This window comes from Triticum urartu, chromosome 6, assembly GCF_003073215.2.
Source record: "Triticum urartu cultivar G1812 chromosome 6, Tu2.1, whole genome shotgun sequence".
In the NCBI taxonomy this organism is placed as follows: domain Eukaryota; kingdom Viridiplantae; phylum Streptophyta; class Magnoliopsida; order Poales; family Poaceae; genus Triticum; species Triticum urartu.
In genome coordinates, this window is record NC_053027.1 from 556437891 (window position 1) to 556455943 (window position 18053).

Genomic DNA, 18053 nt, shown 5'->3' on the forward strand with positions numbered 1-18053 from the left:
TCCTATTGGTTCATGCCTACACAAATAACACGAAAGTCAAACTGAAGTGGCATCCACTTACTGGTCCATGCCTACCTACACAATTAAGAAAGTCCAATTGGGGTTTAACTCTTACTCGATGTGTCAGTGTACGTTGCATGTTTGGGGGAACCGCTGCTTAATTTTGCCCCGTCCGTAGCTACTTTCGATGCACTCTCAGCCCGATTTGCACACGTACAAGCTTCTTCTACATAGCTGGTTTGTTCTTCACTAGTAACATGGGAAAATATGTATAAACTTGGAAGACAATGTCAAATGCGAGGCTGCCAAGCTGTACGGTGTAGAACGTTTGTTAGTGAGACAAAAGAAGTTGCTTTCAAATGATGCAATCTTTTTTGTCTTGTTACTGGAAAGTTTGTCTACTGACAACCAAAATTTGGTTTAATTTGATTTGTTGACAATGTGCTATCCTTTTAGTAAGATTCCCTTTGCCTATGGAAAGATCCTTTTTACGTATAAAAAGATTCCTTGTACGTATGAAAAGATTCCATCAAAGATTGCTCAAGTGAGGAGCAACGGTGTAACATGAGATGGCAAAGGAAATTACAAAACTAATAATTTATGTCTTGTAAGAAAAGATGAGTGGATAGTATCAATGGTCACAACCAAGAGGTGCAGTGGTCATCTCGGTGGAACATTACCCTTTGGCGCTAAGTTCTGTACCCGATGTGTTGTATTTGAACCAGGCTAATGCTTGTTGGGGTTGCCTTACTCGCATGTTATAGAACGTGTGCGCCACCTAAACTCAGTAAGTGGCGTGGATTGACCTCGATAAGTTTGCATCAAAGGATACCACCAAAAGAATGTGCGCGCGAAACGAAAAATGAACGTGCAGCTTTTTGACATTTTATCCGGATAAATGCGTACACATCGATCTGGGAGAGTTTAATACGTTTCAGTAAGTAGCCATATCTACGAGCAACAAGGACTGACGTGAAGATGATAACGGAAGTTCATCATGTTGCCCGGCTTTGTCAGTCCACCGGTTTGTTCACACCATCAGTTGTCGGTACAACCAAACTGAGATAGCATGTTTAAATTTTCAAGAGAAACACACGTCTTCGAACTCTGCAGATTTGCTACTAATCAAGTGATGAACTCTACTTCGAATTCCGCTGATTTGATACTAATTAGGTGGCGTACGACTTGGAATTCTGCAGATTTGCTACTACAAAAGAACTTGCTTAGCATGGAGGATTTACGAGTGAGTAATCGATGGCATTGCTGTCTACCTCTTCTTTTAATTAGGAAAAGCTTGAAGTGATAGGCGCTGTGTCGGGGACGATAAAGAAATTTGGTCCGGGGCCAGGCTAATGATTCAGCCCTTTTTTTTAGCAACGTACTAAATTTCCGTTTGCTCTTTTTTTCTGCAATAGTGGCTGAAGTGGTCACTGAAATTTAACTTTTTGCTTGAGAAATGAAGATGTTTTGTGTGGGATTTTCCGTAATCAAAGGCTACTCAAAATGACAATACTCAACTAAAGAAAATGTCAAAGCGGTGTTCCTTCGGATGACACAATCTGTTTTGTCTTGTTACTGGGTACTTTGTTTGATGACAACCAAATTTGGTTTAATTTGATTTGTTGACAATGTGCTTCCTTTAAGTAAGATTCTCTTTGCGTATGAAAAGATCCCCTCTATGTAGAAAGATTCCCTCACACGTATAGAGAGATTCGACAAAATATTGCTCAGGACACAGAGAGAGTATTCTAGAGAGCAGATCTTAAGTCCAAAAACCGAGACACGTCTAAGTTTCTTAGAAAATAAATAAATCCAAGTGAAGCGAAGGCAAGTTATAACATGAGAAAAGCAAAAGAAGACTCCAAAATTAGGAATACATGTATTTTAACAAAAGACAACAAGTAAATGGTACCAGCAGTTGTCAGGATAGTACATTCATTTGACTCCTGCCTGTCTTTTGCTCACATGTTATAGAATGCGCTACCTCAACACAATATGCGGCGATGGGTCGATCTGGAGAATTTTGCATCACAGGTTACCGCCGAAAGATTGCGCGAAAAGGAAATGGAATGTGTGGCTTTCAGCATTTTCTCCGGGTAAATGCGCATTGAGCTGGGAGAGTGTCATACGTTTCTATAAGTAGGTTCAGGCAATAAAAACCGATCTGAAGATGACAACAGAAGTTCATCTTTTTGCCAGCTTTGTCAAACCACCGCACGAAATTCAGAGGTGATGTACCAAACTGTTTTGCTGTACTTAACATGAAGGATTTTATCATTTATGAGTGAGGGACGCCATTTCTATCTATCTGTCTTTATTAGGAAAAGCTCGAAGCGAATGGTGCTGTATCGTGTGCGAGAAAGAAATTTGAGCTGGGGCCAAACTGATAATTCAGCTTTTTTTTAGCAATGGTACTAAATTTTCCTGTACTCTTTTTCTGCAAAAAGACGTATAATGCAACTGAAATGGTCACTGAATTTAGCTTTACATCCTAGAAAAGAAGATAGTGTGCGTGTGGGCGGCGTTTTCGGTAATCCAAAGCTATTATCATCGGCACAGTTCACTACTTTCAGTCACATTCCTTTTATATTTGCTTTAAGATCACCTATTCTTCTAAAGTATTTTAAAAATGGATGGCGAAAGCTCTGCCTGTTCATATCGCACACGAAAAGAATATCACAAACATAGCCATATGTCCCAAAAAGAGACATTGAAAAATTAAAACCACTGCAAATATATATGATATAGGCGGAGTGAATTGCCACTTTCAAGAGTAGATCATGATTTTATTTTTCAGAAAATAATAGTAGATGGTGATGCATAAATGTGTACACACCCAAAGCCCATTAAGTGGGCTGTGCACAGGTAGGTGTGCTAAGAGGTTACCAATAAGTGGTTGCAATCAGTGGACAGAAGCAGGTCTCTGTCACATAGATCTCTGAATTTCCAAACTTACTTTTGATTGTTTGTTCAAACAAAATAATCTGCTGATTCTGATCTGCACTGCCGAGAAACTTGCAGCTGCTGTGGTGAGCTTCAGACAGGGACTGCACTTAAATAGCTACCTTAAACCAGTGGGCAGGATGAGCCTACCCGGTGCAGGTGTTGGTTGGGTGGAGGCTGACGTCTCCCAACCCAAGTGCCGCTCGCCTCTGCTCCTCACAATTCCGGCTGATCTGATGATACACGGCAAAAGGCGCCCGATATAGCGGTTTTCAGCTGTAAAGAGAAACGGCTCATCTTTTTCCTGTTCTCCTTTTCTGCATTTTTTCCCTTTTTATTTCTATTTTTGTGGAAAATTAATCGTGAATGCGACGCCGACCGACTCGACCGGATTTGCGACGTATCTGTCCAGCGAAGTTGTTCAGTCAGTTTATGGCCTCGAGATAGAGGCCAAAATTTTGCCGGAAATGCTTTGGCCAGTTGCAGCGAGCTGACCTTGGGGTCTTGTCCTAGGCGACTGAAACTGTTGGTGGTCTGCATGCTTTGTCACCAGCATGTAATGCAACCTCTTATCACCATGAGTGACATATCACATATCCATATCTCATATTTTGGCAGCATTTGGGTATTTGTTTTCCAAGGAGGAAAAAAAGGATCACCTGCTTTGTAGCGGTAGACCCTTTCTTTTCCATCTTTTCATTTGGAGAAAACAAAATTGAGTTGATTGTAGCCTACAGTCCAGATGAAAAGATGCATTCCACTCAGCAAAAGAAAAGGAGAAGATTGCACTCTCTTGATCTCTGTTGTTTGCTTTAGTTTCTTCAGAGCAACCTTGAGTTCCATCAACATACCAGTTTTTCCATGCACTGATAGGCTGCTATGTAGAATCTCCACCTGTCAGATAAGGATGGCATCCATCTGGTACTCTCATGAGAATATACCACTATCTGATACCTAACATTGCCATTGAGGCCATCCCAATAATTAACCATGCAGCAGTGCACACACTTTCTTCAGAAAGAGAAAAATGCAGTGCACTTCTACTGCTTTCTGAATTTCATTTCATGCCAATCCATTTCACACAGTTTCACCCACAAACAGAAACCATTTGCTGACTGAACCCACTGCTGCATTGCCCCTCATCCAAGCTGAATCACCAGGCCAATGGATCCACCGAGGCGCCAATGACGCGCTTGCGCCTCGCACACAGTCGACCGATCGACCCATTGCCGACTTGGACCCGAAAGGAGCCTCACCATCCCACCTCAAGTGGGGAACAAACCGAAACGCAGTGAGCTCATGGCCACTAGCACCCTGATTCAGATCCAGTGATGTGTTGCACTCACCCGGTACTACGTTGTGCCATCTTTTCCTTGAGGGCGCTGTTACAGTGTCTATTTCAGGGTCCATCCATCTATCTCCCGAAGCAGTGGGTGAATGGATGGTTGAGCAGGGACCAGGTGCGTCACCCTTGGCAAGGATCTGCATATTGACATGGAAAAGTTTGGATAAAAATCTGAGTGCATACATGCATGCTATACCATTCCTTTCTCTATTCAGAAATAGCACATTTGACATTCTTTTCGTATCACTTGCGACATAGGTTTCACATTCGGAAATATAGCACATTTGACATGCTATACATAGGTTTCATACCAACTGAATGTTGGCGCAAATGACCACTCAAAGTTAATTTAAGTAAAGATGAGTGAGTACTTTCTCAACCTAGAGATGACCCATTAGTTATTATTCACTACCTAAAGTTGGTGGGTAGAGATTTTCTGGTAAGATCTTGAGGAAATCAAATGGTTGACAATTAAAGAGGAAAAAGGTTCAGGTTATTCCAGGATGCAGGAAACGTGTGCCTGTCAATCTCTTTTCCATGGGGCAGCCGTTACTGTCATACTACTATAGAGAAGTTGTGTAATTGGATCTCTCGTGTACCACTCATCCGCATTATGCGTGCCACTGAAAATCGAGTAAGTGCATCCTCTTTTCCACAATATGTTGGTCCTCCAAGATAATATATGTGTATGGCCTTCAGTGGATACCAGATCAAAAGACATGGGCCTGATTTGATACCACAAGTACAGCATGCTCTCCTACTTGGTTCATAAGTTTCGTCATGGGCTAAAGGCTAGCACCTATATTGCTCTACAGACAAGCAAGCAAACTATGACATAATATCTTATATTTGTGGGCGCGACGAGACGGTCGACAAGGCATTGCTGCTTTCAGGTTGCTTACTTACCAGAATCTATCCCTGTTCACCGGTAGATATTCGGACACGACCTTTCCTCTGGCGTTCATCATTCCATCGACAAGGTAGCACCCCATCGATCCCAGCACTCGGATGAAGGAATCTGCTCACCATGAAGTTGATGAGGGGGTTGTTTGTGCCGGTCTTGCAGCCAAGACTGGTTTCGTACATCTCCGTGGTCAAGTTGCCGTCATGTTTGTGAAGTAGAAATTCCAATTGGGATAGAGTTCATTCAGCTCTGCCAATAACTTCCTGCGTTTCAAACATTATGAGAGCTGAGGTTCAGACTTCAGAGTTCAGACTAACTGCAGAAATGCAATAAAAAGCAGGATATATTGCAATAGCACCAAATGGAGGAATTGGGAGCTAAACTTGCCTGCATTTGAGTAGAGAGACAGATGTTGGTGAGACTCCGTCGGCAGAGGCACACAGCCACTGCCATTTCACATGCCTTGTCCCCCATCCTTACATGCATACTGAGAAGAGGTTTGGGTGCATATGGTTCATGCTCTGACCACACAAGACGTTCGATGTCAGATTCCGTCCTTCTGACAATATTGTCCTGCAACTGTGACTCTTCTGGTTACCTAATCTGAAAAGGCAGAACTCAGAACAATTAAATTAGATGGCAGCTTTGGCCGCAGAACCTCCAGTGGATCAAGATCGTTCTAAACATTTTCAAGAACCAACTTTGCCACCTGCAAACCAAATGCAGAAAGCCTGGACACATTCAGTAGTCTGCACATATATCCGGAACATCATTTTTTGGTGCTACCGTAGTAAACATCATAAACAGTGATAGCCGATCATGTAAATATAGAACTAAAGAAAATAACCAATGCTGTTTGGAATAGCAAGGCATACATAGAGGGAGCACAGCTTGGATCAAACCAGTGCAGCTGCAAATTAGATCACATGGGACCACAAGGCACAACATAAACATAGGGAAGCAGAACACTGTTGTCCAAACTAATTGGTTCTATGAATTTCGTACCAAGTAGACTTCAAAATGGAAAGGCAAATCCGAATAAGGGAGGAACCCCTTAGTAAGAACTAGTTGGTGTTACACAGGGGACTACTGCATGACACGTTACTTTGCAAAAGCGCCATCTACACATATGTCGCTCGATATAACTCCTGAAGCAATCCCAAATTTGGGCAGCTGGCAGGCAGGCATAGCAAATTACCAGAATAATAAACTACCGGTAGATTTGTTAGAGTCAACCAAAACTACATGCGGCCACCTTTTTTCAGGGGAAGATACTCTCACGGTAACAATGCTATGAGGATAAGATGGCATAAACTCCATTTCCGTTACACATTCTAATTGACCTGGTACGAAATTCTGTCTTAGAAAACTCAAAGTTCCAACCTGAAGACACCGCAGACAAAAACATCGCTTCTGGACAGCACCCCCATGGCAGTTTTTTTGCTACTAGGTATGCAAGAAAACAGAGCCCATCCAATAAAACAGAGCTCATCCAGTAACTATCTGGCATCCTTGTTCTTAACATGGCATTTCTGTGGAACAGCAGGCAGAGGGTAACTCTTGCATCAGCAACTTGCAACGCATGTCTCAACGTTGCAAAGGGCGTAATCTGGATAATTTAAGAGGAACGAAACAAATGCATTGCAAGCACCAAAAAATGGAAGACAAATCACAGTTGCTGATGGAATCCATTACCCGAAACAAGACCTTGGTTCGCCTTGCAGAAGGTAATCATCACCACGGTTACTACGCTATCATAAAAAAAAAACAAATACATCCTCCTGTACTGAATAAGAAATCTCGTCATTCACAACTATTGATGGTAATTACAGAAGCGTATGTGTGTGACAGAAATCCTGTATGCAACCAGCCAGATAACACATACAGTATGAACTATCCTATTTTCAAGAACGATCCTTATCATTGCAGTGTACAGTAGCATCTTACAGGCAATACGCCCCGATTGCAGTACAGCGGCCAATCTCGGAGTGCACGGCCGGCGGCGTCTTCCGATGCTCCGCCCCACGTTCGTCTCCGCCGCGTGGATCTAGGATGTCTAATTCCCGCGCATCGCCTCCATCTCCCTCGCCCTCTCCGGTCTCCGGCGAGCCCTCCCCCGTCTCCGGCCGGCCACCTATTCTGCTCGGCGGTGGCGCAGGCATCCTCCAAGAGGTCATGGATGGATAGAAAGGAGCTCGCAAAGGCGATGGATAAGAAAGAACTGGTGGCAGCGGTGACGGAGGAAGTGTTGGGTGTATTTTTCTCTCTCTCTCTTTGACGGGAACGAAGAGGCAGCGGTGTGTTTCTTTTATGCCACCCTATTCTGGTCCACTATGATCCAGCCCACGAAGTAGCCCAAGGCCCAATAAAATAATCTCTTATTAATTTCTCCACACGTTCTTCTAAAAAAACATTTCTCCACACGGATCCGTTTTTTTAAAATGAAAATAATAATCTAGAAAAAGAGCATATACCTATCGTTGGCATCTCATTCCCCTCTACATTATTGATGTTTTTCGTTATATAAAAAAACATAATTATCCAAGCAGTCGATGTTTTCTTTTTAGGATGCGTCTAGCGGGTGGCCGTTGGCCCGCTAGCGCTCCGTAGTGGCCGGTCGAAAAAGGAAATATTTTGTTCTCCTAATTCATATTAGGAAAAGTAAACAGGTGTGAACATGATATAAATAAAAATTAATTGCAAAGCACCCACGTAAAATGTGAACACACTTCGCGTTTTAATTTTTTTTAAAAACCATAACTTCCAAACCGCGTATCGAAATTAAGATCCGTTTTCACTTTTGAAACCTTTGTGGCGTGCTCTTCGAAACTAGATCCCGCATGGCTATGTTTTAACGAATTTATTTTTGTGCAATTTTCTCTTTGTGTTTGTGCAACTGCCTAGCCGTCGGTGTGCAACTACCTGAAAGGGATGTGCAACTTTTCTCCTATACCGTAAACGCGTAGTTTTTAATGATGGTGCCAAAATACCTCCTTCCAATGAAATGTGCAACTTCGTCTGTTGCCCAGGCCAACAACATAGTAGTTGATCTGCAACTTTTCCCTGCCCGTGGATGTGCTTCACTGTTTGCTACATCGGCCAACAAAACTAACAGTGGATGTGCAACTTCGTATACTGCCACGGCCAACTGTCTAACCATGATTTGCAACTTTCTCTCGTACCTCATGATGTGTAGTTTCCCTGCTAGTGTTGGGGAACGTAGTAATTTCAAAAAAAAATCCTACGCACACGCAAGATCATGGTGATGCACATCAACGAGAGGGGAGAGTGTTGTCCACATACCCTGGTAGACCGAAAGCGGAAGCGTTAGCACAACGCGGTTGATGTAGTCGTACGTCTTCACGATCCGACCGTTCAAGTACCGAACGCACGACACCTCCGAGTTCAGCACACGTTCAGCCCGATGACGTCCCTCGAACTCCGATCCAGCCGAGTGTTGAGGGAGAGTTTCGTCAGCACGACGGCGTGGTGACGATGATGATGTTCTACCGACGCAGGGCTTCGCCTAAGCACCGCTACAGTATTATCGAGGTGGACTATGGTGGAGGGGGACACTGCACACGGCTAAAACATCAAACGATCAATTGTTGTGTCTCTAGGGTGCCCCCTTGCCCCCGTATATAAAGGAGCAAGGGGGAGGGTGCGGCCAGCCAGGAGAGAGGGCGCGCCAGGAGGAGTCCTACTCCCACTGGGAGTAGGACCCCCCTTTCCTAGTTGGATTAGGACTTGGGAGGGGGAAAGAGGAGGGAGAGAGGAAGGAAGGGGGGCGCCGCATGTTGGGTTTCGTAGTAATTTCAAAAAAATTCCTACGCACACGCAAGATCATGGTGATGCATAGCAACGAGAGGGGGAGAGTGTGATCTACGTACCCTTGTAGATCGACAACGGAAGCGTTAACTTGGTTGATGTAGTCGTACGTCTTCACGGCCCGACCGATCAAGCACCGAAACTACGACACCTCCGAGTTCTAGCACACGTTCAGCTCGATGACGATCTCCGGACTCCGATCCAGCAAAGTGTCGGGGAAGAGTTCCGTCAGCACGACGGCGTGGTGACGATCTTGATGTACTACTGTCGCAGGGCTTCGCCTAAGCACCGCTACAATATTATCGAGGACTATGGTGGAAGGGGGCACCGCACACGGCTAAGAATATGATCACGTGGATCAACTTGTGTCTCTAGGGGGTGCCCCTGCCTCCGTATATAAAGGCTCAAGGGGGGGAGTGCGGCCGGCCAGGAGAGGCGCGCCAGGAGGAGTCCGAGTAGGACTCCCCCCCTTTCCTAGTTGGAATAGGATTCGTGGAGGGGGGAAAAGAGGAGAGAGAAGGGGAAGGGGGGGCCGGCCCCCTCTCCTTGTCCTATTCGGACAAAAGGGGGGAGGGGCACGCGGCCCATCTATGGCCACCTCTCCTCTCTTTCACTAAGGCCCACTAAGGCCCATATACCTCCCGGGGGGTTCCGGTAACCTCCCGGTAATCCGGTAAAATCCCGATTTCACCCGGAACACTTCCGATATCCAAACATAGGCTTCCAATATATCAATATTTATGTCTCGACCATTTCGAGACTCCTCGTCATGTCCGTGATCACATCCGGGACTCCGAACAACCTTCGGTACATCAAAACGCATAAACTCATAATATAACTGTCATCGAAACCTTAAGCGTGCGGACCCTACGGGTTCGAGAACAATGCAGACATGACCGAGACACGTCTCCGGTCAATAACTAATAGCGGAACCTGGATGCTCATATTGGCTCCTACATATTCTACGAAGATCTTTTATCGGCCAGACCGCATAACAACATACGTTGTTCCCTTTGTCATCGGTATGTTACTTGCCCGAAATTCGATCGTCGGTATCCCATACCTAGTTCAATCTCGTTACCGGCAAGTCTCTTTACTCGTTCCGTAATACATCATCCCGCAACTAACTCATTAGTTGCAATGCTTGCAAGGCTTCAATGATGTGCATTACCGAGAGGGCCCAGAGATACCTCTCCGACAATCGGAGTGACAAATCCTAATCTCGAAATACGCCAACCCAACATGTACCTTTGGAGACACCTGTAGAGCTCCTTTATAATCACCCAGTTACATTGTGACGTTTGGTAGCACACAAAGTGTTCCTCCGGCAAACGGGAGTTGCATAATCTCATAGCCATAGGAACATGTATAAGTCATGAAGAAAGCAATAGCAACATACTAAACGATCGGGTGCTAAGCTAATGGAATGGTTCATGTCAATCAGATCATTCAACTAATGATGTGATCCCGTTAATCAAATGACAACTCTTTGTCCATGGTTAGGAAACATAACCATCTTTGATTAACGAGCTAGTCAAGTAGAGGCATACTAGTGACATATTGTTTGTCTATGTATTCACACATGTATTATGTTTCCGGTTAATACAATTTTGGCATGAATAATAAACATTTATCATGATATAAGGAAATAAATAATAACTTTATTATTGCCTCTAGGGCATATTTCCTTCAGTCTCCCACTTGCACTAGAGTCAATAATCTAGATTACACAGTAATGATTCTAACACCCATGGAGCCTTGGTGTTGATCATGTTTTGCTCGTGGAAGAGGCTTAGTCAACGGGTCTGCTACATTCAAATCCGTATGTATCTTGCAAATCTTTATGTCTCCCAGCTGGACTAGATCCCGGATGGAATTGAAGCGTCTCTTGATGTGCTTGGTTCTCTTGTGAAATCTGGATTCCTTCGCCAAGGCAATTGCACCAGTATTATCACAAAAAAAATTTCATTGGACCCGATGCACTAGGTATGACACCTAGATCGGATATGAACTCCTTCATCCAGACTCCTTCATTCGCTGCTTCCGAAGCAGCTATGTATTCCGCTTCACACGTAGATCCCGCCACGACGCTCTGTTTAGAACTGCACCAGCTGACAGCTCCACTGTTTAATGTAAACACGTATCCGGTTTGCGATTTAGAATCGTTCGGATCAGTGTCAAAGCTTGCATCAACGTAACCGTTTACGATGAGCTCTTTGTCACCTCCATATACGAGAAACATATCCTTAGTCCTTTTCAGGTACTTCAGGATGTTCTTGACCGCTGTCCAGTGATCCACTCCTGGATTACTTTGGTACCTCCCTGCTAGACTTATAGCAAGGCACACATCAGGTCTGGTACACAGCATTGCATACATGATAGAGCCTATGGCTGAAGCATAAGGAACATCTTTCATTTTCTCTCTATCTTCTGCAGTGGTCGGGCATTGAGTCTGACTCAAATTCACACCTTGTAACACAGGCAAGAACCCTTTCTTTGATTGATCCATTTTGAATTTCTTCAAAATCTTGTCAAGGTATGCGCTTTGTGAAAGTCCAATTAAACGTCTTGATCTATCTCTATAGATCTTTATGCCTAATATGTAAGCAGCTTCACCGAGGTCTTTCATTGAAAAACTCTTATTCAAGTATCCCTTTATGCTATCCAGAAATTCTATATCATTTCCAATCAGTAATATGTCATCCACATATAATATCAGAAATGCTACAGAGCTCCCACTCACCTTTTTGTAAATACAGGCTTCTCCAAAAGTCTGTATAAAACCAAATGCTTTGATCACACTATCAAAGCGTTTATTCCAACTCCGAGAGGCTTGCACCAGTCCATAAATGGATCGCTGGAGCTTGCACACTTTGTTAGCTCCCTTTGGATCGACAAAACCTTCCGGTTGCATCATATACAATTCTTCTTCCAGAAATCCATTTAGGAATGCAGTTTTGACATCCATCTGCCAAATTTCATAATCATAAAATGCGGCAATTGCTAACATGATTCGGACAGACTTAAGCATCGCTATGGGTGAGAAGGTCTCATCGTAGTCAACCCCTTGAACTTGCCGAAACCCTTTTGCGCAAGTCGAGCTTTGTAGACAGTAATATTACCGTCGGCGTCAGTCTTCTTCTTGAAGATCCATTTATTCTCAATTGCTTGCCGATCATTGGGCAAGTCAACCAAAGTCCACACTTTGTTCTCATACATGGATCCCATCTCAGATTTCATGGCTTCAAGCCATTTTGCGGAATCTGGGCTCACCATCGCTTCTTCATAGTTCGTAGGTTCATCATGATCTAGTAGCATGATTTCCAGAACTGGATTACCGTACCACTCTGGCGCGGATCTCACTCTGGTTGATCTACAAGGTTCAGTAGTATCTTGTTCTGAAGTTTTATGATCATTATCATTAGCTTCCTCACTAATTGGTGTCGGTGTCACAGAAACAGTTTTCTGTGATGCACTACTTTCCAATAAGGGAGCAGGTACAGTTACCTCGTCAAGTTCTACTTTCCTCCCACTCACTTCTTTCGAGAGAAACTCCTTCTCCAGAAAGTTTCCGAACTTAGCAACAAAAGTCTTGCCTTCGGATCTGTGATAGAAGGTGTATCCAATAGTCTCCTTTGGATATCCTATGAAGACACATTTCTCCGATTTGGGTTCGAGCTTATTAGGTTGAAGCTTTTTCACATAAGCATCGCAGCCCGAAACTTTCAGAAACGACAACTTTGGTTTCTTGCCAAACCATAGTTCATAAGGCGTCGTCTCAACGGATTTTGATGGTGCCCTATTTAACGTGAATGCGGCTGTCTCCAAAGCATAACCCCAAAACGATAGCGGTAAATCAGTAAGAGACATCATAGATCGCACCATATCTAGTAAAGTGCGATTACGACGTTCGGACACACCATTACGCCGTGGTGTTCCGGGTGGCGTGAGTTGTGAAACTATTCCGCATTGTTTCAAATGTACACCAAACTCGTAACTCAAATATTCTCCTCCATAATCAGATCATAGAAACTTTATTTTCTTGTTACGATGATTTTCAACTTCACTCTGAAATTCTTTGAACTTTTCAAACATTAGACTTATGTTTCATTAAGTAGATATACCCATATCTGCTTAAGTCATCTGTGAAGGTGAGAAAATAATGATATCCGCCACGAGCCTCAATATTCATCAGACCACATACATCTGTATGTATGATTTCCAACAAATCTGTTGCTCTCTCCATAGTACCGGAGAACGGCGTTTTAGTCATCTTGCCCATGAGGCACGGTTCGCAAGTACCAAGTGATTCATAATCAAGTGGTTCCAAAAGTCCATCAGTATGGAGTTTCTTCATGCGCTTTACACCGATATGACCTAAATGGCAGTGCCACAAATAAGTTGCACTATCATTATCAACTCTGCATCTTTTGGCTTCAACATTATGAATATGTGTGTCACTACAATCGAGATTCAATAAGAATAGACCATTCTTCAAGGGTGCATGACCATAAAAGATATTACTCATATAAATAGAACAACCATTATTCTCTGATTTAAATGAATAACCGTCTCGCATCAAACAAGATCCAGATATAATGTTCATGCTTAATGCTGGCACCAAATAACAATTATTTAGGTCTAATATTAATCCCGAAGGTAGATGTAGAGGTAGCGCGCCGACTGCGATCACATCGACTTTGGAACCGTTTCCCACGCGCATCGTCACCTCGTCCTTAGCCAATCTCCGCTTAATCCGTAGTCCCTGTTTTGAGTTGCAAATATTAGCAAAAGAACCAGTATCAAATACCCAGGTGCTACTGCGAGCATTAGTAAGGTACACATCAATAACATGTATATCACATATACCTTTGTTCACCTTGCCATCCTTCTTATCCGCCAAATACTTGGGGCAGTTCCGCTTCCAGTGACCAGTCTGCTTGCAGTAGAAGCACTCAGTTTCAGGCTTAGGTCCAGACTTGGGTTTCTTCTCTTGAGCAGCAACTTGCTTGCTGTTCTTCTTGAAGTTCCCCTTCTTCTTCCCTTTACCCTTTTTTCTTGAAACTAGTGGTCTTGTTGACCATCAACACTTGATGCTCTTTTTTGATTTCTACCTCCGCAGCTTTCAGCATTGCGAAGAGCTCGGGAATAGTCTTATTCATCCCTTGCATATTATAGTTCATCACGAAGCTCTTGTAGCTTGGTGGCAGTGATTGGAGAATTCTGTTAATGACGCAATCATCTGGAAGATTAACTCCCATTTGAATCAAGTGATTATTATACCCAGACATTTTGAGTATATGCTCACTGACAGAACTGTTCTCCTCCATCTTGTAGCTATAGAACTTATTGGAGACTTCATATCTCTCAATCCGGGCATTTGCTTGAAATATTAACTTCAACTCCTGGAACATCTCATATGCCCCATGACGTTCAAAACGTTGTTGAAGTCCCGGTTCTAAGCCGTAAAGCATGGCACATTGAACTATCGAGTAGTCATCAGCTTTGCTCTGCCTGACGTTCACAACATCTGGTGTTGCTCCAGCAGCAGGCCTGGCACCCAGCGGTGCTTCCAGGACGTAATTCTTCTGTGCAGCAATGAGGATAATCCTCAAGTTACGGACCCAGTCCGTGTAATTGCTACCATCATCTTTCAACTTTGCTTTCTCAAGGAACGCATTAAAATTCAACGGAACAACAACACGGGCCATTTATCTACAATCATACATAAAAAAGCAAGATACTATGAGGTACTAAGTTCATGATAAATTTTAGGTTCAATTAATCATATTACTTAAAGAACTCCCACTTAGATAGACATCCCTCTAATCCTCTTAAGTGATTACGTGATCCAAATCAACTAAACCATGTCCGATCATCACGTGAGATGGAGTAGTTTCATTGGTGAACATCACTATGTTGATCATATCTACTATATGATTCACGCTCGACCTTTCGGTCTCCATGTTCCGAGGCCATATCTGTATGTGCTTGGCTCGTCAAGTATAACCTGAGCATTCCGCGTGTGCAACTGTTTTGCACCCGTTGTATTTGAATGTAGAGCCTATCACACCCGATCATCACGTGGTGTCTCAGCATGAAGAACTTTCGCAACGGTCCATACTCAGGGAGAACACTTCTTGATAATTAGTGAGAGATCATCTTATAATGCTACCGTCAATCAAAGCAAGATAAGATGCATAAAATATAAACATCACATGCAATCAATATAAGTGATATGATATGGCCATCATCATCTTGTGCTTGTGATCTCCATCTCCGAAGCACCGTCATGATCACCATCGTCACTAACGCGACACCTTGATCTCCATCGTAGTATCGTTGTCGTCTCGCCAATCTTATGCTTCCACGACTATCGCTACCGCTTAGTGATAAAGTAAAGCCTTACAGCGCGATTACATTGCATACAATAAAGCGACAACCATATGGCTCCTGCCAGTTGCCGATAACTTGGTTACAAAACATGATCATGTCATACAATAAAATTTAGTATCATGTCTTGACCATATCACATCACAACATGCCCTGCAAAAACAAGTTAGAAGTCCTCTACTTTGTTGTTGCATGTTTTACGTGGCTGCTACGGGCTTAAGCAAGAACCAATCTTACCTACGCATCAAAACCACAACGATAGTTTGTCAAGTTGGTGCTGTTTTAACCTTCGCAAGGACCGGGCGTAGCCACACTCGGTTACACTAAAGTTGGAGAAACTGTCACCCGCAAGCCACCTATGTGCAAAGCACGTCGGGAGAACCGGTCTCGCGTAAGCGTACGCGTAATGTCGGTCCGGGCCGCTTCGTCCAACAATACCGCCAAACCAAAGTATGACATGCTGGTAAGCAGTATGACTTATATCGCCCACAACTCACTTGTGTTCTACTCGTGCATATAACATCAACATATAAAACCTGGCTCGGATGCCACTGTTGGGTTTCGTAGTAATTTCAAAAAAATTCCTACGCACACGCAAGATCATGGTGATGCATAGCAATGAGAGGGGGAGAGTGTGATCTACGTACCCTTGTAGATCGACAACGGAAGCGTTAACTTGGTTGATGTAGTCGTACGTCTTCACGGCCCGACCGATCAAGCACCGAAACTACGGCACCTCCGAGTTCTAGCACACGTTCAACTCGATGACGATCCCCGGACTCCGATCCAGCAAAGTGTCGGGGAAGAGTTCTGTCAGCACGACGGTCTGGTGACGATCTTGATGTACTACTGTCGCAGGGCTTCGCCTAAGCACCGCTACAATATTATCAAGGACTATGGTGGAAGGGGGCACCGCACACGGCTAAGAATATGATCACGTGGATCAACTTGTGTCTCGTCTCTAGGGGTGCCCCTGCCTCCGTATATAAAGGCTCAAGGGGGGGCGGCGCGCCAGGAGAGGCGCGCCAGGAGGAGTCCTACTCCCTCCGGGAGTAGGACTCCCCCCTTTCCTAGTTGGAATAGGATTCGCGGAGGGGGGAAAGAGGAGAGAGAGGAGGAAGGGGGGCCGGCCCCCTCTCCTTGTCCTTGTCCTATTCGGACAAAAGGGGGGGGAGGGGCGCGCGGCCCATCTATGGCCACCTCTCCTCTATTCCACTAAGGCCCACTAAGGCCCATATACCTCCCGGGGGGTTCCGGTAACCTCCCAGTAATCCGGTAAAATCCCGATTTCACCCGGAGCACTCCCGATATCCAAACATAGGCTTCCAATATATCAATCTTTATGTCTCGACCATTTCGAGACTCCTCGTCATGTCCGTGATCACATCTGGGACTCCGAACAACCTTCAGTACATCAAAACGCATAAACTCATAATATAACTGTCATCGAAACCTTAAGCGTGCGGACCCTACGGGTTCGAGAACAATGCAGACATGACCGAGACACGTCTCCGGTCAATAACTAATAGCGGAACCTGGATGCTCATATTGGCTCCTACATATTCTACGAAGATCTTTTATCGGTTAGACCGCATAACATACGTTGTTCCCTTTGTCATCGGTATGTTACTTGCCCGAAATTTGATCGTCGGTATCCCATGCCTAGTTCAATCTCGTTACCGGCAAGTCTCTTTACTCGTTCCGTAATACATCATCCCGCAACTAACTCATTAGTTGCAATGCTTGCAAGGCTTCAGTGATGTGCATTACCGAGAGGGCCCAGAGATACCTCTCCGACAATCGGAGGGACAAACCCTAATCTCGAAATACGCCAACCCAACATGTACCTTTGGAGACACCTGTAGAGCTCCTTTATAATCACCCAGTTACGTTGTGACGTTTGGTAGCACACAAAGTGTTCCTCCGGCAAACGGGAGTTGCATAATCTCATAGTCATAGGAACATGTATAAGTCACGAAGAAAGCAATAGCAACATACTAAACGATCGGGTGCTAAGCTAATGGAATGGGTCATGTTAATCAGATCATTCAACTAATGATGTGATCCCGTTAATCAAATGACAACTCTTTGTCCATGGTTAGGAAACATAACCATCTTTGATTAACGAGCTAGTCAAGTAGAGGCATACTAGTGACACTCTGTTTGTCTATGTATTCACACATGTATTATGTTTTCGGTTAATACAATTCTAGCATGAATAATAAGCATTTATCATGATATAAGGAAATAAATAATAACTTTATTATTGCCTCTAGGGCATATTTCCTTCACCGCACCCCTCTCCTTGTCCTATTCGGACTAGGGGGGAGGGGCGCGCGGCCCAGCCCTGGCCGCCTCTCCTCTTCTCCGTAAAGGCCCACTAAGGCCCATTAACCTCCTGGGAGGTTCCGGTAACCTCCCGGTACTCTGGTAAAATCGCGATTTCACCCGGAACACTTTCGATATCCAAACATAGGCTTCCAATATATCAATCTTCATGTATCGAACATTTCGAGACTCCTCGTCATGTCTGTGATCACATCCGGGACTCCGAACAACCTTCGGTACATCAAAACATATAAACTCATAATGTAATTGTCATCGAAACGTTAAGCGTGCGGACCATACGGGTTCGAGAAC

The 18053-nt window shown here is 44.1% G+C and overlaps 1 pseudogene; it reads right to left on the reverse strand.

Moving 5' to 3' along the window:
- Positions 1 to 4432: 4432 nt before the first annotated feature.
- Positions 4433 to 7369, reverse strand: LOC125517010 (annotated as a pseudogene).
- Positions 7370 to 18053: the final 10684 nt, after the last annotated feature.